At 41.1% G+C, this 27,618-nt stretch overlaps 1 protein-coding gene across 6 annotated transcripts in view; it reads right to left on the bottom strand.

Annotated features, from left to right (window-relative positions):
- The window catches only part of PALM2AKAP2 (PALM2 and AKAP2 fusion), a 263,373-nt gene that overhangs the window by 220,242 nt on the left and 15,513 nt on the right, over positions 1–27,618 (bottom strand). The gene's annotated exons all lie outside the window — the stretch shown is intronic.

Genomic DNA, 27,618 nt, shown 5'->3' with positions numbered 1-27,618 from the left:
TTCAGCCAGATTGCACAGGATCTACCTGGAGTGCACATGGAACTGATAACCCCCAGGTGACTTTGTTTAAAATTCAAGCTACCAGCATACCAGCAGCTGGCCCTTACCAGCTCCCATTAGCTGGACTGACTGAGTGTCGCCAAGGACAGCATGGTCATTTCCACGGCTGAGGGCTTTCATGGTCACATTCATGAGCAAGCCACTCGTCCGTGCCCAGGCTGCTCCCTTCAGCAGTCAGGGGACTCTCTCAGGTGTTTCGACAGCAGAATGACCTGCTTTTCTTCCCTGCAACACCCTTCCCTTACAGAGAGATCAACAGCTTGCTTTTTGTAGTCTTCTGCACCTTGTGGGGAGTGTTTCTCCTCACCCACCCCCAGCCTGGACCAGGGTTCTTTTCCTGATAGTTTTACCTCCTTTGATATTTTTCAGCCAAGACAGAAATACTGAGTAGTAAATGAAAGCAGTCAAATAAACGTACCAGCCTCGATTTTTACTGGAACATAAGTTTTTATTCCCTCTCTGTGAAAGCCTGTTTTTGTTATTTAAATATTTCAGTACCTGTAAGACTGGGCTTGAAGACATTAAGGAATTTCTCAAGTCCCTAGTGTAATTTTTGTGTCCCACTTCTAGGTGCCCTACTCATGCTCTGGGAACTCTCTGCTTTCTAGGAATTTTGAACCTTTATGACTCACCCTCAAAGGACATAAAATAAGATGCTGCCTATGCAGAAATTAATTGTGCTTATATTGGACATCAAATGAGAGCATTTGGAGTGAAAGCATTACATTTACAAGGAAGATAAGGAAGCCTCTTTTTTTTTTTCTTCATGCCAGGCTCACTCAAAACAAAACAAAACATGGAGCTAGGTAACTGTCTGGATCACTCCTGCCAAAGTGTTAGACATCAGAACGGTGATGGGGGAGCTGGAGAGAGAACCCAGAAATGTAGACAAATGATGCACGTGTCAAGTAGTTCTCTAATACACTGCACACTCTTACCTGCTAATCGTTTGTGTATATCTACATCTATACACAAGCACACGTTCCCTTCTCTCTGAAGTACGTAAGAGTATTACTGCTGAACAAAAATATTCTACGGAATTTGTTCTGGAGTGGGAAAACTGGCTTTCTGGATGACTAGAATGTCACAAACAGTGTCTGTCTTCAGATGAAAACTTGACATCTCACTTCTTTGTGCACATAGATGATAGTTTGCATTTGTGCACATGCAAGCATAGGAAATTTATGCATGCACCTTTAAAAATGCTTCCTTATATAAAACTGATAGTCTCTGGATCACCCCTCCTATTACCCCTCCAATCCCCGTCTCCTCTTTGCAATTTTGAATGGAAAGTGATATTGGGTGGCTTAGGGGTTAAACCCCACTCCCAGCATTGTTCCGGCATCTCCCTTGCCGTTTTCTTCCTTCTGTGACATTAACAGCATACTTTGGAGACTGAAAACCAGAACCTGTTCTTTACTATTTACTCAAATAGCTGGTCAGCCATGGACTGGAACAAAGTAATTCTAAAAGCCGTTCCAGTCAATGACCTGATATTCTCAGAATAAGGATAACTGCGTACTGTTTGTGCCAAGCTGGCCAGATGACAGAATGTTTGGATTTCACATATGTAGACACTAACAACCCACATCTGACAGTCCATAGGTCAGCATAAGGCACATCTTCACAGATAACTGACCTACATTTTTATGCGTGTATATACATTTACATACATATGTTTATATATATGTGTCTACATATATCTATATCTATATATGCATTCTACCCTTCACAAAAAGCATCTTGATAAAACACATGATGGAAATCACCCCAGTACCTCCTCTGGCTGGCTGTATAATGCTATATAATAGATGTGACAAGACAGCCTTATAAAAGATAGATGGAAACTTCTTTTCATGGAAACTTCTTTTCTTTGTAAGGGAAAGCACTTAGAGTGTTTTCCCTATAGGCAGTAACACAGCAGGCACTAAAAGACCTGAACTACTTACTAACTAGTGGGCTTCTGTGGAGTTAAATTGGAATATTGCTCACATATCCACTTCACTGGCTTTCAGTCAATCTCACTGCATGCCTCTACCTTCTGAGAATGACAGCAAAAGTTTCCTCTGAAGGTTGCATGAATCGTAGCATTGGTAATTAGCTATCAGGACATCTCACCTTCAGGTCACTGAATCACACTCAGTTCAGCTTCAAGTCACTGAAGGCTGTGATCATATGTGTTTCTGGTTTATATGGGCATGTTCTGAAAAAATGTGGTAGAAGACTGGACTGGCTGACAAAACTCACACCACAATCAGCATGTCAAGTATTTTAGACATTCAGTAGATGAAACCAGACTCCACTTAAGCAGGGTCCTGATTCACAACTTTACTGAAAACACTGGGATGTAAAGTGCATGCTAACACCTCATCATTTGTTAAGGCACTTTTCTACGTTAAAGCCAGTAAATGTTCCTCATTACTCTGTTCACATACTTAGAGATACCTAATTTAACTGCAAATTTACTAAGGGTCCTGGCACCAAGAAAATAAAGTGCTTACAATGCAGAAATTAATCCATCACTGCTTCAACTTGCAGTTAACATTAAACTCCAAGAAGTAACCACCAAGAACACTCCTGATCTCCTCCCCTGGAAAGGATGCATGGAGTTCAAGCCATAGGTGAAAGGCAGGAGCCCAGAGGAGGCTTGAGTATATACAGGATAACAGGATTTTGTACAGCTCCTGCACCTTTTGAGAGGACTAGTGAAAATTGCCAGCTGGAATGTCAAACACCCACCCACCCAGTTCCTTGAAGCTATGCTGTGGACACCCAAGTGTTATTTTTTTTTTTTCCAAGAAGTGAAGGGATTATAAAATCTAGGTTGAGAAGAGGTGGAGAAAACAGGCACTCAGCCAGTTTTACTGTGAATACGGTAAGTTTAAAAGAAAAGATTTGTATCTATCAGAAGTGTGCTGCTTTTGTAAGAATATAGATGGTCACCATGAATGGTTACCTTTCCAAACTAGCAGAGGAACACTTGAATCCTATACTCAGGATGCTCTGAATGTTTTGGATATCCATGAGTAAAACAAGATTTAAACCTTATATCTCTCCCTTCACTGAAAATACAAGGAAAATGGGGAAGTGAAAGTGCCTGACTTTTTTACTCACAGACCCAAATGATGAGAAAAGGACACAGGTCAAATAGCAAGGTTACTCAGCTATTTGATATCTGTTTAATGAAATATAAGATTCGTGCTCACCCACTCACATATGGATGTGCAACATGGAAACCATATATTTATTTCCTTTTTCAAGATGCTTGATTTCAGAAAGGATGCAATTGCTTCTTAGCACTAAAGGTGCCAGTGCCACTTTCCTATTTCTAAAAAAAACAAATAGATAATTGGTAAGATGCCATCTACTTGGAAGGGAGAGAGGTGTTGGAAGGAAAAAACTGAGATCTATAAAATCATGACTGGGGGTCATGGAGACAGCCAGTGGTCATCTGCTGTTCATTCTGTTTTCTCCTGCATGAGAAAAAAGGGCATCAAGTGAAACTAGATGGGGCAGGTTTGAAGCCAAAGCAATGGTCTACTGTGGAAATCCATGTCTCAGGGTTCTGTGGGTCTCGGAGGGTGCTGAGGGTCCGAAGGGAGCATGGGGACAATCAGAGTGAAATACTACTATAAGCACTTAGTACTTAAGCTGAAATTACACCTGGTGCAGGAAGCCCCTGAACCACATGTGGTTTTGAGGGTGTTTGCTAAGTTTTTGTATGCTTGTCCTTCTCTCATTCTCATCTTAATTTTTTTATTCATCAGAGAATGGATGCAGAATTTTTGTCTGAATCATGTGTTTCCATTTGATCAAAATAACCTATAGTTTAGTACCAGACTTGTCAAACTGTTGTAGTCAAGCAACCATAAACCACCACCATCAAAAGATAACATAAAACCTTTGAACAAAACAAGTTATAACAAAATGCTTCTCCGTGACACTACAGTAACAAAAGACTTCAATTTTCCATTACAAAATAATTTTTGACATTGTTTAGAAATCTGCCTGTTCCCACAGTGTGGGAAGTGGTACAGAGATTATTCAGTTCACAGAGTCATAAGTGCATGCTGAGAAACATGCACCTCTAAATCCATGTAAATCCTTGGGGCAGTAAAGCCTTGGTAAAGCCCTCTGCTCCCTTTGTACTGGCAGAAGCAATTGATTTCTTGGATTCAAACCCAGCTCAGAGATGTGCAGAAACCACTCCAATGGGCAGCACAGAAATGAAACGCTACTTGATTGACCTCATTGGGAAAATACAAGGCCAAATACTGATGGCAGGCTAAGGCTTACAGTACAGGTATCCAGAAGGTATCCCCTGGTGGGAAAACCAAAAAAATCCCCAACTCAGCATAAAACCTCGTGACTTTTGAGGAGATCAGCACAATGACCTGGATCAGCCACCACTCCTAGTTTTAGCAAAGAGGTTTCTTGTTGACTTCATCCTTCATGCCAAGCAAGTGACCACAGAGGAGTAGGTGGAAGAGGGAGAGCTCTTGCCTGTCATGCCAAGGCAAAATAAGTGCACTCAAAAATGGCGCAGGTGGAGGAAAATTAGTCTGTTTCAAATCAAGGAAAACAGTCACAAAGAACTGTCTTTAAAGGATCACCTGAATTTCTTTAGCAAGACATTATTTTCTCTGCCCTACACAGTTGGCAGATATTATTCCTGGTTTATTTTAAGCTCACAGATTTTTAGGGCAGCAGGTAAGGAAACAAACAAAACTGCTGCTGACACCTCATTTTTCTGTTGCCAGTTTAGGGACATCCAGAACTCTGGGGGAAAGGAGCATCCGGGTTCTCTAATGATTTCAACCTGCAGTTAGCACAATCCTGAGATAGTATTCCTCATAGAAACTGAAACTTTCTCCTGGGTGGTAGTTTAAATGACCATCTTCACTGTGGCTCCTTCACATCGCTCAGCAGTAAAATCAATTCTGTAAATTTGTTTCCTATTTTGCAGTTCAGCAGTAATGGTTCACTGGAAAGAAAAAACTAAGAAAGACAGGAGGCCAATTTCATCACTTTATTTCCTCTTGCTTCTTTCTTTGCCTTCCACCTCTTCATTCCTGTCTGGTCAATTCTTTCATTTTCCTGTTATGTTTGAAGCGCAGGAAACTCACTGACAGCAACCATCCCTGCCAGTTGCAAAGATGCAGCCCACTACTGGCAGCACTTTGCAAAATGAAGTTCTAAACATTTGTTGCTGTTGTAAATAGTATACAATAGAAATCACAGTACCAGAAGAGGCAGGATGCAGAACTGAAGCAGAGGCACTGTTACACAAGAATAAACATGCCTTGAGGGTTGGTGGCAGGATGCCTGCTCCTTTTGGTCGATCAATGCCCACTTTCACTACTTGGTGCCAGTACAAGAAGTGGAGCCCATCATCTTGCCAAGTGTATCAAACTAGATCACCATGTGCACTGGCATGACTGTGCTTGGAGGAAATTTTCTCATTGTGGGTAGCTACACAGCCTCTCTATATGCAAGCTGGAGGCTTCTCTCTCCTCCTGCTTGGAGCGCTAGGAAATATGTATTGTTTCAGTTTATGAGAAATGACTCCTCTTCTACTCTGCTCCCAGCAGAACCAGAGTCTGTACTTTCCGGTTTCTGAGATCCATTTTTCTCTGCAGCTACACCATCAACAGCACATCAATGTAAACTATTGGCTTTGCTCCCTTAGGCATTTTCCTGAAAGACCCTCTCTGTCCCAGTCCCCTGAAACCTGTGGCCACTTGTCTAAGCTTCATTTCACTTAAAACATGACCAGGAGACAATTTTCCTGCATCTGTATACTGGAATACAGCTTTTGAATTAAGGAAACTGTACTTTGTAGTCTTATGTAGCCTCTAGAAAACTATCACCCTTTTCCACTTATAGTTTCCCTGTGCCGGAGGCTTATTACCTGAAACACAGAATCATGATTTCAAACATCCTAAGTGCCTAGGACCTTGGTGGTTCACCTTACTGGACCCTTATCATATGTGAACAAAGCAAACTGCGCATTGAAAAGTTCTAGGTGGGATGCAGGAACAGCAGGAGTGCAAGATGCTGTTGAAATGCTTTCCATGTATCTTACGCATACCCACATATCTTACAACAAAGCTGTGATCGTTTCCATCACTCCAAGCAACAAGCAGATGGGTTATTTAGGAATGAACAACAGGAGTTTGAAATTGCACAGGTGCAGCAGATAAATGCCTGAGGGAAGCAGGTGAAACCCCCCTAAAAGATAATGGCTTCTTCCCTCATTCTTGCTCTTTCCATGGTTGTATGCACAGCAGGAAGCAAAGGAGAGATTGGAGACAAGGTAAACAGTTAATGATCTTCACCTCCTCTCTTGTGAAGCTGGCTTACACTGGAGATTGCTGTGTTGATTCCCAGTAAATAGACTGCACAGCATGCAAAAAATGTCTTGTCATGTTTGTTTTGGACACAGAACAGACTTAATCCATAGAGGCAGATCCTGATGAGGGAGTAAGTAGAAAAGCCTGGAAGTTACAGAAATGCTTTGTTTCTCCTATATTGAACAGGCTCCTGCAATGATGAAGGCAGAATTGCTTGGAGAGAACTGAACCCTCAGTGAGAAGAAAGAAATACAGTGGCTTTCATTGTAGCTTCACATCTCTTTTCTCCAGTAGTGGGTGTCGGTGAAGTTATTTGCTCATGTACATGAATGGGGTGGTTTAAGAGGTGAAGAGATACAGTTTGTTGGAATCAAATTAAGTGCTCCCAGTATGGAGATCTTTTGGGACTGCTTTTGATCTGCAGTCCCACTTCTTGCTGATTTTGTCATTTGCATGCAAAAATTGAGAGAAAACAATCATGAAATTCATTTTCTCAATTTCACCTAGCACTTAAGCTACCCTTGTACAAGGTCAAAGGATGTGTTGTTCCTGTGGTTACTTGATAAAGCAAATGGAGTAACTCTGTGTCATCATGTAATTGTCTGCAACTCAGGGTTCAAATAAGAGAACTGTAATAGACATCAAGGTGTGGGACACCAAAGAAGCAGTTCACCCACATGAGGTCCTGTAGGATTAACTCCTCCTCAGTGTTACTGAATACGGACATTTTATGACTGTCGATGTCATACCTGAAACTATGCCGAACAAAGCTAAGGACCCTCTCTGGTAAGGCAACAATCCATTAAAGTGTTGCAGCAAAACCTTCAGCTGCCCTGCACACTTATAAATATAGCTCCCTGGTCACCAAATGCAACCACCACAATGCACACAGACAACAACTGCTTAATTTAAAATCACTATGCATCTCAAACAGCAAATAAAAGGATGGCACTGCTCCCAGAACAACAGCTCTTAATGAAAAGTGATGAATGCGGGAAGGAATTTCCTTCTTACTAGCATTTTTGAAAGAGGACAATGGAAAACATCTCACTGAGATGATGAAGTAAAATTATTTTAGGAGGAAACATGGTTTCTCTGATATCCAATGGGGAAATTCCCACTTTGATGGAGCAGCCATCCCCATTTTGATGCAACCAAGATTTTACCTGCAGTATTTGCCTTTCACTGAATGCTACTGGGTCATTGGAAGGAGTGTTTCAGGCGTAACACAATCCATGTGCGTTTTGACTGAGCCACCACCATAATGAGTCCTTGAAGTACTAAAACTTTTAGTTGACTTTCCTCTTTCCTCCCAGATCTGAACTGAAACTGAACATGGGCTGAGACCCACAGATGCCGCTTCCCTCCTGCTGCTGACAGGAATAAAGCCACACTTTCCTATGTATTTATAATTTGATCAAGGGTGTCATGATCAGCCATTTGGCTGCTGAGAGGTAACCAGGGTCATTGGAGTTTCGGTATCTTTTCTGTAAGATGTGACAGTGAATCAAACAGACACCTTATCAATGCCAGATTCCCACCCCTTGTTAGTTCCAAATCAGCATTTCTTCCACCAAAACTCCCAAGTATTTACACTAACTCTGAAAACAGATAAGAGCTCAGGGCCACCTGACTCCTGTAGTGACCTTTTCCGTGGCACCAATTATTTCTAGAAAGTGCCCAACAGACTATGCAGAGCACATTGTTAGTATAAATCATGAAATAGAGAGATTTATCCATTATTCTGGGTTATCTTTAAAACCAATCATAAATGACAGGCAGCTGAACTTCATCACCTGGTGTCTGCTACAGCTAACCTCAAACACCATGTGTATAGCTTGCTAGCGCTGACCTTGCTCAGCCTGAGGAAATGGGAAACTGAGTGCCTTCACCTAGCAAATAATTTTTCTTTCTAAAAATACGGTGGAATTTTTTACCTAATGTTGTGTAGAACAAATTCTGAAACTTTTATTCTCTCTGTAAAACAATCAAAATTCTGAAAGAAGCTACTTTTAATTATTTTTTTCCTGTATTTTTCTTAATTTTTTTTTTTTTTTTTAGTGAAAGATTGTTAAGTAGAGTTTGGTTGAAGCTTTCATTTGTAAAAACATACAACGAAGAGTTTTCTGCAGGCTAAGTAGACTATTTGTAGAAAAACAGTTCATTAACTGTCCCTACACTCACATTGCCACTAATTGGCCTTGGTTTAAATCCATGCTGTTCAGTGTACATCCCTTCACTGTTTGCTACTGAAAAGGAGAAAGACAGGATTTGCTCGGTATGGGCTTAATTTAATCACTTTTCCACAGCTCCCAAGAAAAGAGTGTGTCCCTTTTTTTTTTTTTTACCCTCATGCCCTGTGCACTCTAAGTATCTCTTCATGCTGCCAAACAGGATATTGTAAAGCTTGGGGTAACATCTCTGCAGAAACATACTGAATGTGCCGAGAAACACCTGTACAAGGCTGATCTTTACCTACAAAGCAGGTTCTGATTGCAACATTATGACAACCATTAAGGAATTTCAAACTCTTGCGTTAAGAAATAAAAAAATAAATCACAAAGTTTAAAAGTCAAGCTGAAGCTGTGATTCCTTATGCTGGTTTTCTCCTAAGCAAGGGCCTCGTGAAGATCTGGACACTTTATTTTTCACTTGTTGAGAACTTAGGTTGGAATCACCAAGACTGTGATTTCAGTAGAATTTGTTTACTTTCTTTAACAATTTTAACTGCACGTATGACAGACATCTCCACTTCAACAAACTTAATCTTCCCCAGGACACAGCACATTAAGCAGGAAGAAGAAATCGGATTTTCTGTGGTGGAAAGGGAACAAACTGGTTGGGCTGGTCAGCTCCGAGCAATATCCAGGATCCAAAAGAATGATACCAGCACTAACTCTGGTACTTGAATCATATCCAGCTTTTTGCTTGTTATTTTCTAAGTAATGGCAGAAAAGACCAAAATGAAGGAATTAATACATTCAGTTGGGCTTTGTACTTTAATCCTTATGGTCTGGCTGGATTAGCCAATTATTTCGGAGTCTTGGTGCTTCACGTCAAAATGATTTTACTGAGGCTTCCTCCCTTTGCTTGAAAGTGTGGCACTTGCCTAGTGACTCTGAAGCTTTTGATGCTGACCTGTGTGGCACCATGCTGGATCTCCTGGTGTCACAGAGCTGTGCTTATCAGCTGTACTGTAGAGGGTTCCTCTACTGCTGAGAAGTGCTGTTTGTCATTTGCAAGATTAAGTTATTAGCTCAAAACCCTTTTTTTAAGCTTTTGTCTAACATCGGTGTGAGTTAAGGCTACTCAGATTATCTGATGCTCAGGCATCTACTGACACAAGTTGCAGTTGCTGGTGCGTTTCAGTCTTACTTCTACATTCAGGTTTACATCAAAAAGAAAAAGGGAGAGAAACGTCCTTACAAGGGCAGGTGGATGCAGTCAAGAGCCTGAGAATTATCACCTTCCAGCTGCTGGCATCTTTCCAAACTGGTAATGCTGATTAAATGATGCACCATTTCACAAATCACTATTCTGGGTAAGTTTCCCTTTAATTCTGAAGGGGTTGTTTTCCTCTTGCTTTTTGACCAGCCTTGAACATCCCAAAAATCTGCATCCTGTAAAGACCACACAGGTCTGAGCGGCATCAGTGCCCCCCTCCAGTTAAAGGGTAAGTCCCTGCTGAATCCTGGAGGCTGATGGGGCTGCAGCACATGCTGTTCCTGCCTGCTCTCCAGTTCATCAGGAGAGTCACATTACTCCAATATGAGACCATAAATGAGATTGTGCCTAAGACGGTGTATACATCTCTGCGTTTGGTAAGCATGCTTGGTGTGTGATCTAGGTATGTTAAAAATCCTATCCAGCCTCAGCCTTGGCATCTTGCCTACACAGCACACAAAAGAACTGGCTTCACCTCCAACCAGCTTACTCCTGGAATCTTATTTAATCTGACAGATGTATGATCACATGTTTCAACACTGAACCTTTGCAGTATGCAGGAGGTATTACCACTATGTAGTTCCTTTAGGTCAGGCATCCCAATATGTTCTTTGTGAGTAGGAGCGGTTGGGACATTACACTATGGATTGCGTAACAGATTCATCTGCCAGCCTTCTCCGTGCACTATCAAAGGCAGAGACCACACTGGTCCCGGCAACACAAAGAAACCCCACAGCAGCTTCTCACTACTTGCGTGTCACTTTAAGTAAGGAGGAGGGGGTAAGAGCACAAAGCCTGTGACACATACCCATTTGGCTCTAAAGGGCCGGGCTGGCTGCAGATGCTCAAGGCAAGGGTGCTCATTGCTGCAGGTCACTATGGCTTTTGGCAGGTTGCAGAGGAGTACACAGTGTCAGTCTGCTGCACAGATGGAGGGAGACCCAGGGCAGTGCAACAATAAAAAACAGTCTGGATTTGACTGCTTTGATGCTTGGCTCCAGGACCTGGACCAATTTATAGATGAGAAAATTTCTGCCTTGCTATCAAAGGTTCTCCCCATTCAGAAAACTGCCTGCATTTCTCTTTGATTTGCATCCCTGCTGTGAGGTGTATTTGGGAACTCATAGCTTCAAGGTCATCTCAGCAACCTGTATGACTGCTGCATGGTTTGTGCAGATTTAGGTGAGGTTTGAAACAAAAAGATTTGTACAGTACAAATGAATTTCACACTTAGCTGACACACCTGACAGGTTTATAAACTGAGAGCTGTGTGAGCAGTTTGTTAAACAGCAAATAGAGTACAAAACCCCAAAACATGAAGTTACCTGAAGTTTCAGGGATGTGGGTTGATTCCTGACTTTTACTGTCTGCTTCCTCCAGTCAGAACAATGTGAACTCTTACCCTGAACCCCAAGATGCCACGTGGGTACTGTTTAACTCCTCTGTTGCAACTCTATGGCAACTCCTCTGAGTCTCCTGGAGACCTCTGCACAAAGGAGATCTTATAATTCTATAACCTCAGATTTTGAAACTGCTCCTCTCCCTGTCCCATGGGCACTTCTGTCAGATTTTCTTTGCAGCAATTCCTCCCAGGAAGGTGAAGGAGGGAGAGGATGCAACTGCAGATGGATCCCCTCCCAAAGTCATATTCTTTCTTCCTCCTGTGGTTACTCCATCCTGACACACAGGACACGGAATTTTGCACACCTAAGCTTCCTTAAAGGTCATATGCTTCTCTGAGGCTGTCCCAGGAGGTTCGTCACCCTTCCTTCAAGCTTTATCTTTTCAAGATGGGTATCTTGGTCACCTAAGGGATTTAGGCAACAAAAGGTCAGTAAATAGTCATCTTCAGATGCTGTTTTTAACTTGCTGCTCTGCATGTCCTTGGTGGCCAGGTTGCTCCACGCTTTCTGAGGCACCGCTGGTTTTGCCTTAGCAGAGCTGACTCTGACATCATATGGAGCAGGGATATGTAGTTTCTGGGCATGTTACTGGCAAACCTCCTCAGAGATACTCTATTAAATCTGTACAGTGCTCATATTGTCTCTTTCTTAGCCGGAGGAAAAGGAAAAAAAGAGAGAGGTAGAGGAACAATGACATATCCCTCCTACCAAAGGGAGGACTATTGCAGAGTAAGGTAAGAACCAAAACTCGTGTCTTTGTTTCAAACTAAGCTAAAACTGGCTTTTTTGAGAAACACCCAACAGCCTTCACTTCTTCACGTTTTCAAGAAAACTGGTGATTCTCCACTGAACTACTTACATCTTCCACACAAAACCAAACATAGTTTAGTGACTGTGCTACTACCTGAAAAGCTGTATCATTGCAGAGCCCAAATCATAGAATCAGCTAGGTTGGAAAAGACCTCTAAGATCATCAAGTCCAACCATTACCCAGTACTGCCAAGGCCACCACTAAACCATGTCACTGAGTGCCTTGCCTACATGGTTTTTGAACACTTCCAGGGATGGTGATTCCACCACTGCCCTGGGCAGCCTGTTCCAATGCCTGAGCACCTCTTAGTGCTCAGGCGTTAGAAATTATAAATTTTTCCTAATATCCAGTCTAAAATGGGACACATTTACAGGCTTGGACACGATGCTGCACACAACTGACTCACATGTCTTTACAGGCACCTGGAGAAGGGAACGTAAAACCAACACCCATGATCCACTAAGAAAAGACATACCCAATGCTTTTCCAGGGATGACGGGGCAGTCTGGGAAGGGTGATGGGAATTGATTTCCAGGCACAGAAGAAGGGATGAAAACTCTCCCTCCTCTGTGCATTATCAGTTGTGTAATACATAATTCAGTTACCCCTTACAGTGAAGGAATCCCAGCGAGGTTTTCCTCAGAGGCCTGAATCTTAGTGGACCACTTACCCTGCAGAGGCAGGAGCTGCTGAGCTCTGTACAAAAGCCAGTTCCCACAGCTCAGGTCAACATCACACTTATCTGGAACTCCCTACACAGGAGGGGACTAAAAAGTTCAAATGAGAAAAGAACTTGGAGCCCTCAGTAAGGTCTATTTTTCAGTAGAAAGGTATTTTTTTTCTGCTTATAGAGAGTTTGGCAAACCAGTGTTGTGCTCCATACCCTATGCTGAAATAATCATTTTTTGAAAGGACATTTAGAAAAAGAAAAATACCTTCATCCTTCACCTGCCACACACTGCTGTTTGTTGATGGCCTCTTTGGATCTCTGAATCCATGGCAGAGAGAAAACTATTCACTCTATCTTAATTTGGCTTCCAACTGCAGTGCTGCCAGAGACAGAAAACTTTACTTAGTCTGCAAGCCCCTTGTGGCAGATACAGTCTTTGTTCTGTATTTGCACAAAATTTAACACAAAGAAGTACGAGCTCCTTCTGGCGGTGGTTACGTCATTACAGCAACAGCCCTGCATCCAGACCTAACCACTGTGCGCAGGGGTAATCACAGAATCATAAAGAGGTTTAGGTTGGAAGGGACCTTAAAGCTCATCCATTTCCAGCCCCCCTGCCATGAGCAGGGACACCTTCACTAGACCAGGTTGCTCACAGCCCCATCCAACCTGGCCTTGAACACCGCCAGGGATGGCACAGACACAGCTTCTCTGGGTAACCTGTTTCAGTGCCTCAACACCCCACAGTGAAGAACATTTTTCTTATGGCTAATATATAAGTTCTGTAAACTTTACTAAACTAAATAGTTTCCCAAATCCTAAGCCAAGATGGATGAAACCCTGGAATTTTGTGGCTCAGATCCCTGGACAGGTATTTTGTCAAGATACCTTAAACTGTGTTCCCCAAGGCAGAAACAACCAGAATGTACCTGAGCTTTTCTTCCTGTCATGTTTCAGTATGTCAGTACAAGCACAGTGGAAGCTTGTGGAAGAACACATTAAACCCTAACTGTATTCAGCAGTGGTATAGATGGACACTGATGAAATCAGGATGTTTTCTAACTGTCAGGGGAAAAGATTGCCGAGGTGGTAGCTCATAAGAGCAGGGAGAGCTTATTTCCCACAAAGACCTGCTCAGGATTTATAACTTGTTTATGTAAGTTAAGCTTTTTTTCTGTTGAAGGATATTACTTTAACACACTAAAAAGATGTAAGTAACAGTATAACTGTTAAAAGAAAACAGTAGTACTTTCAGTATATTATCACTGGGACTTTCAAATGGCTTCACCCATTGTTTTTAATATGAACAGAATGAGGTCACTGTTTTCACATCTGCAATGCATGCTCTTCCAGTGCACCAGAATAAACTTTACAGACTACATCACTGATCAAGCAAGCATCTGCCTCGTGTGCCACTGAAATAATCTGCAATCCATTTTTTACAAGGGTCAGCTTGCTTGCAAAATCAGTCTCCTGTGCAGCCCCTGGAAATAACATATTTCCCCTGTCTGTACACTAAGGTCACAGCAACCAAAACGTTAAAAAAGACAAGCTGTAAGATTAGCTACATACCACAAAGAAATGAGGGCACAGGACCAAGCTCTTGCAGCAAGCTGAGTTTTGCTGGACATAGATTGCACACTGCCACTAAAATCAGATCATGGCAAGAGTACTAGTAGTGACGCTACTGAATTGCAAGCTTCTGTCCCTGAAATGCTGGGAGTTTTCTAGGTATCCCTCCACTTGAGCAAGAACCGATTTACAGGAGTGCTCCAGCATGAAAACAGTTCGCAGTGAGTCCACTGGCGAGCAGGCTGCTTACTCTGAGATGAATGATGCAGTCTGAAGGTGAGGTGCTATAGATTGACGCAAGCCTCTCTATTTGTGTTCTCCACAGTTCCCTGAAAATCAAGTGTACAAAACTGTTTCCAAGGAGGGATGTTTTTTCTCTGTTTCCAAGGAGGGATGGGAAGGGAAGACTTGCATCACCTTTTTGCCAGTAAGCAGCCTACAACATCTTACAAGATGGTTTCCTATGACCATGGCCATGGGATGGGGTGTACGGGCAGCAATCAGTAATATCACAAGCTCTTTCATAATATTTATATCTAAAGTGGCAAATTACTGGATCCCACTAGAGGAGAAAGTGTTTCGTCTACACGTGTCCATACTTCCTAAGTCTGGATTTGTTGGGAAAAAAAGAAGACCAGACCCCTTGTGACCCTCCAAAAAACTCAAACTCAAACCTTCTTTCATCTAGATTTTTCTAGTGCAAAACAACACTTAAATCATCATATCCCCTTGACTAGAATTACATAAGGCAAAATATAATTTGCAATTTAGGTACTGAACATCACCTGAAAGGAGAGCCTGGAGAGGGCAAGAGTTTTGAGTTTACTTGTGCCAGGGGTTAGAAGAGTTGTAAACATCATAGTATCTAGGAACTCCCTCTGGAGATACCTCTACACATAATCTGCCTCGTGCTTCTGCTGTGGGAAGAAAAAGAGTGACTTAAACCTCTTCCTGTTCACCCTTGTGGTGAGCAAAAGCATTCAAAACCACCACTGAAAAAGAAATTTTGTGGAAAGAAGGGAAAAAATACAAATGACAGAATAGAATGTACACATCATAGAGGGAAGATGTTTAACAATAGGTTAGAAAATCAGTGCTCTTCTACCAGCGACCTTTAGGTCTGAGATGTGCTCTGCTTGGTACTGTGGTAAGCATTAGCATAGAAGCAGTACTGAAAAGAGTAAGACCTTTCGTAGAACATTTCTTTGGGTCCAATCAATGCTACAGAACCATACATGTTGCCTTTTAAGACTGCTTTCTCCAGAATATGCTAAACATGTTTCTCATGGTCCTTGCTTGTGAAATAAAGATAATTATTTAGCATTACTTTCTAAAGCACAAACTCAGTCTATTATTTGACAGCTTGCGGAACAGTTACACGCAGCTGGAACACAATAGGATCTTAGTTGTCACCCACAGAATGTATAGGTTGCTCCCCACAATCTAATCCTTTCCTTCAGGCGCTTCTACTTCAATATCAGAAAGCCAAAGGAGAATCCAGAGCAACAAAACACAACACTTCATTATTACTGGCTCCTTTGCCAGTACCCTACAGCACAACTGATCATTTAGGTCTAGATGATACTTTGCCAGGCTGTCATGGCAGTTGAAGGTAAGGGAAAGTGCTTGAGGGGTCTCCACTTTTTTGCACAAGCTATTCATGTCTTGGGAAGTTCCAAAGGTGAGAAATGCCACTTGGAAACATGATGAACTCATCACACAGCAGCGTGGCTGGAGGAAAATACCCTGAGGTATCAACGTCTAAAGGGGAATCTGTGGGAACATTTGAGCTCCTAAAATAGGTAACTTAGAAGAAATTCTTATTCCTGGACCCATGATTTCTTTTCTGGTCTGCCTAGGAGCTGCACAATGCTATGCTTTTACTTGCAGCTAAGATTGTGTTTCATCCTTAACAAATACCATGCATGCACAAAAACAACAAACAATTTCTTCTCAGTCCCTCCCCATATTATTAGTCTTTAGAAGCCACTGTAGCTGACTAGATAGGAGTATAAAATGATGATCCACAGTCTTCTTCCTGCTGTTGGTCTGGCACTTCTACTATTTTTAGCATTCTTCTGAGAACTGGAAATATGTTTTGACAAAGATACCATCTTCCAGAAAGGGACACAAACAGTGAATCAGTCTATTCATATTAATGCCATGAGAATCATTACATCCAAGCCAGTGCAGGGCAAAGGTCTCTGAAATGCATGTTTTTTGGTTGTTACTAACAATTTATTTTGTTTGTGTGAGGCAATCTAGGGAACAGACTAGACTTTGAGGCTGTGCATATCCACACTTTAATCCCATTGCCAGGGTTTAAGCCTCAGGTCTGTACTTCACTGGAAGATGGCTGTTTGTCTTCTTACAGCTAGCTATGGCTAGAGCTGGGTAGTTTATCGATCATGTGCCTCATATTCCTCCTGGAAGGCATTTTGTGAGCTGCAGTTTTCAGCAGCAATCTCTAAGAAAATTTCTACTGGCAAAAAATCCAGGTCCTGCTTTGTTCAGTGTAATAGATGCCTTCTTTGTATTAAGTCTTTGGTGTTTGTGATACTTCAAGTTCTGGAAACAGTAAGATGGGAGATATAAAAGCACCTCCTGTAGAGCCAAAAAGGACTGTGTATGTGCTCCTGAATAGGTACACAGAAGCCGACAGAAAAGTACTTTTGCTAAATCACAGAATTACTGTCCGCCCATAATACACTGCAGTATCAGCTTTTTCTCCTTTTTCATACAAGCAGAATTACTCCCTGATATCTGCTTTAAATACTGAGAAAAATGACAAACAGTCTGCAACAAAACACAGCTGTGCTGACTTCTGTGTATCCACCTTTGTGCAGGGAGCAGCTAACTGGAACTAAACACAACCAAGGAATTAATACCTTTTTGTAAACTGGTTAAGCTCATGGGCTTAAAATAATTACAAAATAGTGGCTTCTCAAAAATTTAAGGTCTTCACTTTTTTATTGTGTATGTTCAGCATGGGATGACTTTGGCTGAATATACAATGCATTAGGGGTCACTGAAGAACCTACCCTATGGCATTCTTTTTGGGCCACTGGCTGGCACTAGCATCCAAAATATCACTGCCAGCCCAGTATTTGTTTGGCCAAGAAAACATCCTTGCAGCCTGCAAGACTACTTCCATCTCTGCCAAAATTGCACTGGACAGAGGAAAAGTGACTGGTGGTGTTCAAGGCCAGGTTGGACAGAGCCTTGGGTGGCATGGTTTAGTGTGAGGTGTCCCTGCCCATGGCAGGGGGGGTTGGAATTAGATGATCTTAAGGTCCTTTCCAACCCTAACCATTCTATGATTCTACGATTCTAAAATAGGTCACTTTGTTGCTTAGCTGCACACCAGAATTTTTGTCTGCACCAAAATCTCTTTTGGGATTTGTGGCCATAATGCTATACTTGAAAAGTAATTTAAAAAATGGATTAGTTTTGCTATTTCTTGGATGCATGCAACTCCCTATGCATTGGGTTAGGGGAGCGGAGAGTAAATGAAAATATGTCACTAGCTTCTTTTGATCAATGCGTTAGAAATGGTCCACCTGCTCCTCCTATATTAGTATTTGAATCAAACCCTGTGGGTTTTCTGTAAGCAGAGATGCCACTAGAATGTGGGGGAAATTATGCTTGGCTAAAGTCAAAGAAGCAACCTGGTGCTACCCATGTTCCAAATGGTGTTGATGGAGCTGCTCACAGCAAACCTTCTCACTAGCATTTGAAGAATGATGCTCTACAATCCATTTCAGTATCTTGCCTTCAAAAATGTGTTTTTTGTCTGACTCAGCTTTTTCCTGATTCAGGGATAAAATGGGAAATGTGGATTTTTTTTTTTTCCCCTACAGTGTTTTTAAATGTGGAGTATGCAGAGCAGTAATGGCTGACTGGCAAACTCACTTCAGTACGTCAACAGATCAGGGCCTCTGCCAAGGGCTTACAAGTCTGAGAGAAATCAATTTTTTTCAATGAAATTGCAGCCAGGGCAGCAACACGCCACCCTTTTGTACCCACTCAAAAGGAGTCATTTTTCACTTTGCTTCATATGACGAACAGGGAAAGCTGCCTTACATTTAATATTGTCAGGATAGATGCTAAGTCCCAGTGAACTGCACATTTCAAACTAGGAACCTGTCTTTCAGCAACTACTTTTCCTGTAAAGAGCAAAAAGTAGGGGGAAGAAGAGAAAGAAGGATAGGTGAAAGAAAAGATGGTAAATAACAGTTGAAGCAAACAAAAGGGCTCTGTTTCTGAGTGCAAATGAAGCACAGCTGGTTTACAGCTGCACTGTATTCCCCTAGAAGGTAGGGCACTGGGGAAAAGCAGTAACGCTTTCTTTACAATCAGGATGCTACAACAGAGTGGACGGGTGAATGGCCATTTTATTCAATGCCATAAAAATGATAATAAAAACCCCATTAGTTCCCTGCAGCCTCGTGTGTTCAAGACAGCCTGTCATTTGGAAGATGGTAGGCAGACCACTGCTTGGCTTTCAAGGCATGTGCAAGCGAATAGCTTGGAAGAACAACCCATAATCTGATTCTGAGGACTGACCAGAAGCATTTCAGCCAGGGATTTGGAAGCAAAGAGGAGGATATTAAAGCCTTGCACCAGCAGAGCAAGCTGGAACTAATAGCAAGCTTCCCCTTGACTTCATCGAGCTTGAGCCCAGTCTTCCTGTCATTTCTTAAGCTCACAATAGTGAAGCCTGTCTTTAATTTTTTTCACCTCCAACTCCTTCCCTTTCCACTTGATGGACAGTTGCATGAGTCTCCAAAAGGCTGCACACCAATATAATCCTTCTTCCTCTCTGCCTTTCTCTCTCCCTCCCTCCTTGGCCCACATGTTTGTGTCAATGCTTCCGTCTATCTTTTCCTCCTTCCCATAATTATAATCAGAATTCACTGGGATAAGATGTGGTGATTATGTGTTCAAAAACTTTGAACAACAAGTACCCTGCTGTTTGTCTGCCCCACTTAAGGAAGCTTTTGCACATTTGTTTCAGTCCCTCTGGCCTTCCAGAGATAGGTGTTTAGCTGCTGCTTGAAATGGGGCCATGGTCTCTAAATTGCAGTGGCACCAAACCTGAAAGCAAGCTCCCTGTGTGCTTTGTTCTCTGATATAACAGATGAAAAATCACAATATTTATTGAACAGTAACTACTCCCAAGGCACAAAAATCATTGCTTCTGCAACAGAAGCAGCAGCAGATTTTAAACTTTTGTGTCAGATGGAAGTCTGGAGGCTCCTTCGTTAGCCTTTAACACTATTCCTGGTGTGACACAGTAGTCTTTCTAACTGGGCTCACACAAGACAAATTCTACCAGCTATAAAAAGCTTTAAGAAGTGTGGCTATGAAAGCCAACAATGTAATACTTTTTCCCACCAGGAGTACATCATAAGCCACTCCAAGCACGGATGTCGGCAGTTCCTTTGTTGCATTCCTCCCAGAAGACTCAAAGCTGGGAAAAGTCAAAGGCACCAGCTTTCTCCTTCTGAAGTTGTGCAAGAGCCTCTGAGGTTTTGTTATTAGCAGCCTCCTTTTGCAAACTGTTTATACCAAGGAACATTCATTCCTCTTGTTAAGGTCAAGCAGGGGTTTCCTTAAGCCAGCAGAGCAATTCCCATCTCTGCTGGGAGGGCCTGGACAGAGGCACGACTCCGGGATCACTGTCACGGGCATGTGCTGGGGATGTGGCACAAACCCAAAATCCAGCTCAGAGCACTGTAGTGCCAAGGGAAGCTCATGTTTGACTCCAAAGATAGACAATTGCTTTCTGATCATTTTCAAAGGCAGGATAGGCATCTCTATGCCCCACTAAGCTCATTAAAGAAATATTTGGCTAATCTTCCAACAGGGGGAAGTCACACATGTGCTAGGAAGTTACAGACTTAAAAGGTGAACTCAAAGGCTTTTTCTTCTGCGCCTTTAATAGTGCTATTGCTATGTGTGCAGCACAACATGTGATAGCAAAACTTTGAAGGTAGACCTTTTGATTTCTACCACAGGCAGGCTTGGAGACTTTCCTGAAAATAGACTCTATTCATTCATTCTAGTATAATAAGTCTCCCATTTATTTTCAGTTATTTCACAAATGAAAACACTCAATGAGATTTCTTTAACTTAATTTCTCTGTGACTAGGAATTTAACTGTCACAGGGCCAGAGGTTTCTGCATGAGGAGAATATATAGATAATGTAGATAGTGATATTACAGTTAGCCACGTGGAAGCAGAAAAGCTTGAACTACCCTGTAGGCTGACAAAACAGGTTTTTGCATATCATGCAAAGAAGTTGTCTAATACCTACCTGTGCATGAAACACATTTGCCTGTATATAACGATAACCACAAAGCTTATTTTTGCCACTCAGCCTAAGACCCAGATCTTAAAAATGGCAACATACCAATGAAGCCATTGCAAAGACAAGATATTTTTTCATCTTCTGTATCTAACTTCCTTTACTGGTTCAGGTTTCCAAATAATTTCCACCAATCAATCAAAAGAAAAGTTTGTGGAACATTATATTTTGATTTCCAGTCAAAGTAACACTCAAATCTGTCCACCTTTTCTCTTGCTATGTTCAGGAGAATCTTCACTTTACGGTGGGTAAAGGTACTCATGTAGACAGTTTGATAAGATGCACACATCTTGTAATTGTTTGGACTCCATTTTATACACAGAGATACTGGTAACATCCTCAGAGCTATGAAAGAAAACACTTCCCTTTGCCGTTATCAAACATGTCATGCCTATTTTATCTTTTTCATTTGTTATCTAGGAACAAAATGTCATCTATTAAAATACAGAAGTTTTTAAAATAAAATTTATCAGAAGTTTTCATAAAGATTCATGCAATAAATGCAGAACATTCCAAATATATTTTGCTCAGGACTCATATGCCTGGGGACCTCAGTTCTCACCTTCTGAAGCAACAGCTACTTAGGACCTATGTCTCAATGCAAACGAAGGCACAGGCACATACTGGCTTGCCAAAAGACTTCACTGTTGCTGGCAATTGCTGTTCTCCAGCTGCTTGTAACTGCCTTGTTGCCAGAAGGAACATTGATCTGCAGTAATGTTTCTACCCTGAGGCATCTACCTGAGTGCAAAGTCAGTCACCTTGCTTTAAATGAGGGAGACAGGTTTTCTGTGCCACTGACTGCGGAGCCTTTACCAAAATGTACCCCAGCACACTGCTGGCCCCACCACTTTTGTTTTAGAATTTTCTCCATTTTGGTTCAGCTACAAAGTTCTTAAAAGCCTGCTTTTTTTTTTTTTTCTATTTACTTCTTAATTTTTAAATTTTTTTTTTTATTTAACTCTTCTACAATGCAGTCTAAGAACAGAGTACATAATCGTCAAACATGATCTAAGAAATATTGGAGTCTTCTTTAAAGCATATGAATGTACTGCTGTTTATGGCATGGTTTTCCAGCATAAAAAAAGGGGATTGTATGGGCTTGCTGTTTCCCCTGCTTTGCTGACCCTTTTAAGTGTTTGGACAGTATATTCAACCAACCCATGTGATGTTGAGAATGTAACAGCAGGCGAGCTAATAGGTGCCTGCTCCTGGTTTCTTTCAGGAGCCATCTGAAACGAGCTGGTGACCACAGTCTGACATGATATACAACATGAAGGCTCTGGCTAGCCAAAATAAAGATGAGATCCTCAAAGTACATTTGCATAGATTATTCTCCTGGATACCATAAAACAATGTTTGTTATTTTTTAACAAGTACAGCAGATTCAAAGCAATAGAGTTTTCCTCTATTGTCATTCCAGTCTAATCCTATTAAAAAATAATAATTAAGCAAATTTTATCTTCATTATTGTCTGGGATTCATAAAAGGTTTGATTTTCTTACCTACCGGGCAGGCTTTCTTGTCTAACAGGAAAACAAAATTGCATTAGAAAGTGACTGTTTCCAACACACAATTTCACCAGCATGCAGAACATTGGCCATTACAGAGTTTCTGCACCATACTGAACCATCAGTCATGACTGGCCACATCTTCATTAAACCTGATGGATCGCATTGAGCAGAAATCACATTACTTTTAAGGTTTGTTTTAGAGTCTGCTTCCCCCTTAGGGGAGATGTATTATAGCAGAGCTTCAAAACACAGTGGCTGGTGGGTGACATGCAGCCCACAAACCTAATTCTGTGTTTTGTCATACAGTACCAGCACAGCAGGGGAATTAGCTTACAAGATTTTATTAGGATTTGTAAGTCCATCTTATAAGGTGGCCTGGCAATGAAGAGTTATTAATGACCACACGGTATGACTCAAGTGGGGGCCACTGTCAGAATTAAAAATAAACATTTTTACTTTTAAGCTATTTCACAAGCCATGACTGCATTTCATATTGTCACAATGTCTAATATACATTAATCAGAAATAAGAAATATATTTTTTAATAATAGAATATTTAATATGATTAAAAGGGAAGATGAGCATTTACTTTTTTATAGTTTTTACTTTTCTTTTTGAAAGGACAAGTCAGAATCTTTGAAATCCTGCGGAGTGAGAGAAATGCTTGCCCTCTTACCATGTCTAGTCACCAGACCACACATTTTAGTTCAAGAACGCACATAAATTATACAGCCCTTTCCTGCAGCTGCACAGAATAACAAAAGGAGCTGCAAAGAATAATTTATTCTCTTTTCCACAGATTCTTACAAAGGACAAATAGCACTATTTTTTTCCCCACCCAATAAAGAAACCTAGTTTTCTATTCATTCTTTTTTACAGAAGCATCTAGCTCCCTAACACTTCCCTCTTTGAGTGATATGTTGTTAAACAAAGGAGTTTTTGCCTCTTTGACCATCCAGGTAAAATTCAGATCTGAGCACTTCTGCTATGCCATCTCACCTCTGTTTTTCTTGGATAAATCAAAATAGCACAATTTTTGCATGTCTCTCTGCCCTGTCCTACATGCTGTGGATGACACCACACCTATTTTGTGGGACTGCTCTGAAGCACTGCATGATTTAAAGTTGTCTCAGTCTTCCCATTTCACCATTCTGCGATGCCCAGAGGACCCTCAAAAATTCTGGTTACCATGTGCAGAAAACAGCAGTCACCTAGTCACCCAAAATTTATTGTAGAGACCATGCTGTGCTTTCCCAGAACCCCATTAAATGCCATAAAACAGGACTTGGAAAGCCCAAAGGGAATTTAGACAGAAATTAATTCTGTTTTATAAAGGAGAGGTGCCTTTTTTACAGGACATAAGAAAGCATGATGCTATTACTACAACTTCCATCTCCCTTCCTGAACATTCGGGTGTCATGTGGTATTATCATAGTTGCAAATCTCAAAACCCTTCCTGCACCAGTTATCTCAACATTCAAACCATGCCTTGATGACAGAGGGCTTGGGTGGCATGTCATGGGAAAGAATCACCTGCGATCCACTAGGAAAGAGCATATTCTCCCTGCCCCACATGTAGAAGATATTCATTACTCTGGGTTAGCTGTAGAAAACCATTACTTTTCTGGTTCTTCTTTATCATTGGTACATCCCTGCAGAGCTCCACAGAGAGTGTTGTATGGGACATGACAGTCATTTTCCAAGCTGGAGTGCAAGCAAGGTCAAAATTTTGTTATGTTAAATCAATATTTCAAGAGCGAAGAATGTATTCAATCTACTATGAGACTATAAATGGGAGAAGCAAGGAGCAGAGTGCAGATGTATTATCTCAGCAGGGCTCTTTTGATTTTTAATGTCAGACTTACTATCACCATTTATTTGATGTACAAAGGAATGAGTTTTATTAAAAGAAAATTTTGAAATGCTTTGAGGCAACAGTGAAGTTTGTGAGTACCAGATACTAGCATTTGCACTAAATTAAGAAGTGCAAAGACAAGAAGTCCTGGATGAGGAGACGAAACTGAAGATTTAGGCATATTAGTGATCAGCTTTCCACATGGAGATGTACAGCAATCTTTACTCTTATGTACTGCCATCATTGCTCCAATTTACTTGTGGTATTTTTTTTTTCCTGCAGAAGTTATTTTTTTGAAGGGTTTTCATGGTGAAAGAAATCATCTGTTGATTGTAGCTGAGGCTCTCCATCTTAGCTTTGTATCTGTTCTCAGTTTAGGTCTCCAAGGGCAAATTCCTGGTACTTCACTAAACCTCTTCTTGCTAGAAGGAGATTACATCCTCTGAAGACCTCCTAGCAAAAGTCTTGAATATGACTGTAGGCTATACACAGGAGGAATGTCAAACAACATTATGACTAGCTCTGTTTTGCCAGCTCTTGTGATTTTATATCAAGTTTCACAACATCTCCTGTTTTTTTAGTTGCAGACTTATGAGACTATGTGTAAATCTCCGCTTTCATATAAAAAAGGAAGCTCTGAGTGCTTATGAATGAATGGAAAAGGTGGAAGTATAATCCAGCTGTGGAAAAGAATTGGGAAAAAAAGGATACAAAATATTGCATTCTTTTCTATTTTACAAATCAATTTTCCATTTCAGTTTAGAACCAACAAATAATCATAATCTTCCATATAAACCAGCAAAGATGAACATCCCTCTTATATTGCACTGTAGACTCTGCGATCCCTTTTACTCCCCCAAGTAGTGGTAATGTTATGACTCCACAGCTCCAGCTGGGCACTTCGATGTGCATCAAACTTTCAAAGGCAGACCATTTCCTCTAGATGACACTTTACTTTCTAAACTGGTAATATCATTCTCATCAAGAGCTGATGTCAGTAACACATTGTCATCAGGAAACAAGGATGATAAGTTTAAAGCAATGGAGTTGCCAAGGAAGTGACTGAATGCAAATTACAACTTAACTCTTGCTCAGACCTACATGGTTTTCTTTTTCAAATGTCCATAGCCTTTCTACAACTCCTTTGCATCAGTTTACAATCTAAAGTTGTAGAAGACAGTAGTTCCTGCAAAGCTTTTCCTCCCCTCCTATTTTTTATAACTATGAACTATTTTGAACAGTATTTATAATAGTGATCTTGCCAAGAATTTCCCTCTGGAATAATCTCCTCTAAAGTGTGATATGAGGAAAGATTTAGCTTGCAATTGCTGTGGATGGCTCTCATCTAAAGCATATTTTGTAGTTGATTCTCCAGAAACAGAGTGGCCTGAAGAGACTAGATTACAGGGGAAAAAAGTTATTGGCATTTAAGTACAAGAAGAATATATCTCATTTACCTTCTTTGAAAGGAAAACTGAAAGACAGAGTTTCAAATGCTGATAAGAGAAACATGAAGGTCAAGTTTTGAGTGGAAAAGATATGGGAAAAGAACTGAATTTCAGTCTTGGCATCTGCCTAGACAGATATCAAACAGGACAAGGAAATGAGAAGCCTGGATGGGATGTAAAGATAGGTACATTTATGAGTTCCCTTTCCTCTAGGTTTCTAAAATGTGTGGCATTACAGTGTGGCAAACAGATGGGATCCACCCACCAGTTTATCATAGACATGTTCCCTACATTTAGAGGTCTATAGACATTTAGAGGTTTAGATTATGAAAATAGAACCCATCGCATACAGAAACGGTAAGGGGGGCACACAATAAAGTCTGCATTTTCAAGGGTGCATCTTTCATTGTAAACCTTTCCTATTGTGCCTGCATTCTGAATTCCTCTGCAAATCTGTTTGTGTCCTGCAGAAAACCTGCAAGACAGGTTGGTCATGGGGAAAGAAAAGAAACATGACAAACAGTAAGAAGTGATATTACAAATGTGCAAGTAAACACAAATGGAGGATGAAACAGCAGCTGTACAAACTCCTCAGTTTTCTTGTCAAGGAGAAGGAGAAAACCTGTAAAGAGAAATGCAGCATTGTGCTGACAGTGGATTCTTCTGTAGTAAAGTCTCTTTTGGCCACTGTACATGGCTACTTGTTATTTTCTATGGCACATCAAGCTGGGCACTGTCTGCTACCCAAATATAAGAACCTTTGATAAGCTCAGACCACCAGGACATACTTGTAAGAGGTGACTTTACTTCTCTCTACTACAGTCAGTTGCCATGCCAGGGCACAGCATGGGATTGCTACATTGCTTTGTTCAAAGGCACACATATGTCAGAAGTAAAGAAGAAAGTTAAAAATATCTGACCATCAGTTTGATAATGAAACAAATACAGGTTCAGTCACATTCATAGTTTAATCTCTCATGTGTGATATGTGAAGTAGGGGGCAAAAATTAAATCTGCATGTATTCATTAAAAAGGGAAAAGATTTAGAAATAGTTTTCTAGACAAACTGTTAACAGCATGTTCTGTTCCACATGGAGCATTTAGTGGGAATGGCAGCAATACTTCTATCTCCCATTTACGAGAAAGCCTCTATAATGGAAAGCTATACAGAAACAAATCTTCTTTTCTAATACATCTTATGTAGCTTTTGCCAAGTTAAAGTCTGCCATAACGAGCTTTCCGGCAGTCCTGTGCTGAACAACTGGCATTCAGCAAAGATGCATACTAATAAAATGATTCTTTTACAATTGCTTGTTGCAAGGATACATCATGGTTGAGCAACTAGCTGGCTGACAGTCTTGGTAACTGGCCGTGGCAGAAAGGGTTCTCTTCTTTCCAAAATGCATGCTGGGAAACTGGTGCCAACTCTTTCACCTTTTTCATTTTCCTCTCTCAATCTTAATAGCCTTAAAAACCTCAGAATTTCCCACCACCTGTCCAAAATCACAGCTGGAAAGTCAGGGGCAAAAATGATCCATTCCACTGCTAGGATTTTGAAAATACATGCCACAGTTATGTGATTTCTAATGGCTTGGACAGAACAGTTCTGTTCAGCTGAAAGTATTTCCATCTATGCTTCTCTTTCCTAAAGTAATTTTTTACTCACAGTGTAAATGATTTTTTTTCTTTCTAAGGGTTATTACTTGCCCAAGGACAATATCTTTGGATGTGTCTGTAAACTAAAATAGAAAGGGAGAGAAATCAAACTATGACCATAAGTGGTGTTGCTGCAGAAAAGGAAATGCAATCTATTTATTTCCTACATCATGCTAGACTGTAAGGGATGTTCTTGTTTTGCTTACCTAGAAATACAGAAGCATGAGGTATTCACAGGGACAATGTTGTACTACATACTCTGCGTGATGGCCTATCAGCTTCTAAACTCTCTCTGCCTTATTGCAAAGATACTAATAAAACCTGCCCCTACGCCCTCCAAATTAGACCAGGCAATCCATAACAGTGATTGTAAACATGAGCAAAAGCTAGTACTGCCTAGTCAGCAGGGCTGGATCCAGGTTCGTACCCTGGCTTCAGATGCTTTTGTACTGGATTCAGCA

Source organism: Pezoporus wallicus, unplaced genomic scaffold (assembly GCF_028554395.1).
Source record: "Pezoporus wallicus isolate ANWC-B61680 ecotype Strahan unplaced genomic scaffold, APGP_CSIRO_Pwel_v1 scaffold_8224, whole genome shotgun sequence".
NCBI classification, from domain to species: domain Eukaryota; kingdom Metazoa; phylum Chordata; class Aves; order Psittaciformes; family Psittacidae; genus Pezoporus; species Pezoporus wallicus.
Note: the sequence above shows the minus strand (reverse complement) of the source record. Positions and strands in the feature narration are given on the sequence as shown.